The sequence below is a fragment of the Morone saxatilis genome, unplaced genomic scaffold, assembly GCF_004916995.1.
Source record: "Morone saxatilis isolate NCDOM2014 unplaced genomic scaffold, NCSU_SB_2.0 Contig11, whole genome shotgun sequence".
In the NCBI taxonomy this organism is placed as follows: domain Eukaryota; kingdom Metazoa; phylum Chordata; class Actinopteri; family Moronidae; genus Morone; species Morone saxatilis.
The window spans coordinates 10,496,387-10,500,360 of record NW_023339663.1 but is presented as its reverse complement, the minus strand read 5'-3'; positions in this window follow the sequence as shown (position 1 = coordinate 10,500,360).

Below are 3,974 nucleotides of genomic sequence, written 5' to 3'. Positions count from 1 at the left end.
CCCCCCAGAGGGATGGAGTTATGGCTTTAACCTTTTCATCATGACAACCCTCTCGAAAGCGGAAAGAAACTAAAGTCGGCCATATTATATCATAATAAAGCCCAGAAATTCTTTACAGGCTTGTCATCACAGAACACTGCTTTGTCCTTTAGTGCTTTCCAAATGTCGTGTATGTGTCGGATAACAATAAAGTGCAGCTTGGACCTCATAAATGTTTCTCCCAGATGGACATAACTAATGGAAGGTGCATAATGTGTTTGTGTAGCTAAATTGTGTGAACAGTGAAAATCAGGGTCGTGTTCCTAAATGTCTCCCGGAGGTGATGCTTTGCTCAAAAGTTATTTGAGATGGACGAAGACGCATGAAAACCCTGATAAAAACTTAACATGGTTATATAAAGCTGCTGTACACAGAATACACTCTTTATAAAGGTAAATCATTGTGTACCTCCATATTTTATTTTTCATATAACACTGATCTCTCTGAGAAATGTTACACTATCTGTCTCATGGAAGATGCCCATCCAGATTTAACGTTATAATAAAAGCAATTTTGATGGTCGTAACTTCTTTAAGATCTGAAGATGTGAAAATGAATCATTACCCTTTACACACTACAAACTGTGCAAGTTGTTCATCCAAACTAGTTCTGAAAAAGACAGAGTCTGTCAGTATTCCCATTCTTTTAATTGACAACAGAAGCAAAAACCAAAACAACAGACATGTCTCCTCAATTGTTTATTTGAACTCATTTACAGTCGTCCAACTTCCTGAAACGCATCACTTTTGTGGGTTTTCGCTTGTTTCTCTGGCGCCTGTGCTGTTGATGCTAGCTTTCTGTGATTGCAACCCATTTCTGTAGGGAACTTTGTGCAAACGTGGGACTATTTTTCTAACATGGAGATCTGAATATTGTAGTTACTGTGGGCTTGACTCACTTTCAATGACAGAAACTCACAGCTTATGCACTGCATCTTTCCGTCTGAACAGTTTTAGTATAGCTTGCTTAAAAGGCCTCCTAACCATGACTTCAAACAATTTAAAAAATACAGTACAGTTGTGTGAAAAAAAGAATGCTATTGTATTTTATAAATATATGTATACTGGTATGTATATACTGCATTTGTACTGTTTGTTGCTTTCTAAATCAATGCCAATGTGGATGGGGTGTACAAACTGTAAATCCGTCCCACTTTAATAAACATGAAACTGTTTATCGACTCGTGGAGTCACGATTTCACACCTGCAAGTCATTCCCATGTGTATTTTCTCATGATTACTGTTTTCCTCTTTTGTAAAAGCTGTTGATAATGAAGGTCCTGCGGGCTAAAATCTGACGACAACAGAAAATTAAAGAGGGAATGCTGAAGAGGGTTGTTTATCTAGCTTTGGTATTTCATTGGATACCAATTAAACTTCTGAATGTGGATCAAAGTAAAATCATGGGTTTTAGTATGAAAACACCACGTCTGACATATCGTGTCATATTGCAGTGGCTACAGGCTGTGTAGATTCCTGAAAATGCAAAAACAACAACATAAACATATGCAAATATAATTTCCCTGTCTGATGCTGAATGTAATAAACTCTATTGGTCACTATGGTTCATAGTTGACCCATTTGATTTAAAATGGATTCCAGGGGCTGCAGAAGTATTAAGTAGCACTACTACAATTTAAAGATACTCCATTATCTCCTGCGATTATACCATTATTATTACAGCATTTTACTGTTGTAGGTGGTGTAATGTTACTAACTCCATACTACTGATCTACAACAAAGCATTGTTTCATGAATTCATCATGTGTTTTAGCAGAAAAACCTTAAATCTGTTAAGAAGTAAAGCTGTCAAATACATTTAGTTGGGTAAAAAATAATCAGTTTTCAGACTCGCTTCAAGGATCAGTGTGTAGGTTTTAGTGGCATCTAGCAGTGAAGTTACAGATTTCAACCATCTGAATATAGCTCAGCCTTCCAAGTGTGTAGGGGAAACTATGGTGGCCGCAAAACTCACCAAAAACACTAAAGGCCTTATCTAAAGCCAGTTTGGTTTGCCTTCTGGCCACTTGTAAAATACAAGTATTTTTCAGTTATTCATGTATGTTTGGTCATTTCAAACATAGACATGCAAGTTGCCTGGAATACCAGCTGGTGCAAAAAAACAACCCCAAGCTGGAAAACAAAAAGTTCAGAGGAAAAGCAATGAAAGAGAGATTTCCACAGAGGACATCCGAGTGAAGTAACTGAATGAAGAGTTTAAAGTGTTTGAACAATTCATATTTACTTTAGATAATAATGTGTAGGACAAGGTAATCTGGGTGTCAATATTGCGTCATAATATTCACCAACTACTTGAGTGTATAGCTAGTGAAGACCTGAGGGAGTTAAGAAAATGGTGTAGCAAATTTTGTGCAGTCCAAAGTCAAATATGCAATATTTTGGGAGATGGCAATTGACTTTTTTATATAATATATAATATAAAAACATATTCTTTTACAAATCAACTGTATATGTTTATTTCTTTAAGTATTTGGGGGCTTTTATTGCCTTTTATGATAGTTGACAGCTGAAGACAGACAGAAGGGGGGGCAAGAGAAGGGATGACGCGCAGCAAAGGGGCACAGGTGGGATTTGAACGCCGGGCGTGCTGCAGCAAAGGCTCGCCATCTGATAATGGTCGCAGCTCTACCTACTGAGCTAACCGTGCACCCGATATATATGTTTATTTCATAAAAACAACATGTATGTGGTGACTTAATATGAAGCAATATAATGGGCAAATCGAATCAGTTCTGCAGGTCAGGAATGCTGTCATATGTAGCTGCAGAGGACATGTGGATTTTGAAATTGTACGATTATTTTTTTGAATTCATGAAGACCAAGACCAATTTGTAATTGAAATGTTTTGTTTTTTTCCCTGACAGCGTGCTTTAGAGCCTCTTCTTTATATTAACATCTCTTGACCTCCTTTCTTTTTTTTCTGCTCTTAGTTTTTCATGTGAAAACTGTGGTGAGGAACCAGAAATAATTGCCACTGAAGTTGAAGATGAGACAGGCTGAGGAGAGACTTCGTGAGGAGACTGCGGTCCACCGGCTAGTTTGACTGGAATTTTAATAGTGCTTCTTTGTGCTGTGACTGGCATCCTGTTTAGTGGAGATGAATAAACAGCATATTCTCACAGCAGAACTACAACATATGGCAGATGAGAACACCCAGTCTAAACTTCAATCTTCTGGGACGTGACAACTTCACCTTGTTGTCTGCTGAAAAACAGCTGAGCCTGGACAGTTGGAGGCGGAGAACAAAGAGCTGAACATTTTTCTAAATCCAACCCTGGAAAACTTTGTGGAAGAAGAGAACAGAAACCCTCTTTTTTTAAATAAATCACTGCACATCATCACCAAGACGTCTGCAGAAAGCAAACGGTGTCGCCTGCTGTTAAACAATGAACGGCAAACCTCAAGGAAACCGAGATCAATCCGGTTCTCCAACAAACTGTTCTTCCTCTGGAGATCCTGCAACAACAGCACGCTCCACGCTGCTTCCACCTGCGTGTACCTGTGTGGCTCCCAGTTTGTTTTGACTGACAGGCAGGGGTGAAGTAGGCTGGGTTCTCCTTTCTTCTTCTTATTCTTCCTCTTCTATAATACTGCTAAAATGTAATCTATGTGACTGTTTCATAATATAATTTAATGTTATAATTAAAATGATAATATCAAATTGAAAAGAAGATTAGGGAGAAAACAACTGAAGATTAACAGGGCCAAAATGGGGTCCAGGCATGTTCAGAGGCCCTGTTCCAACAAGTTATTAGAACACCTCCAACATGAGCCAACGTCATTAGTTTCAAAGTTGTCTGAGATGTGGAGAAACAGTAAAATCTCATCTTGGGTCACATTTATGTAATTCATAATAAGAATAAGTGATTATATAATCGTTTATACAAGGATTAAATAATAATGTAACCTGAGATG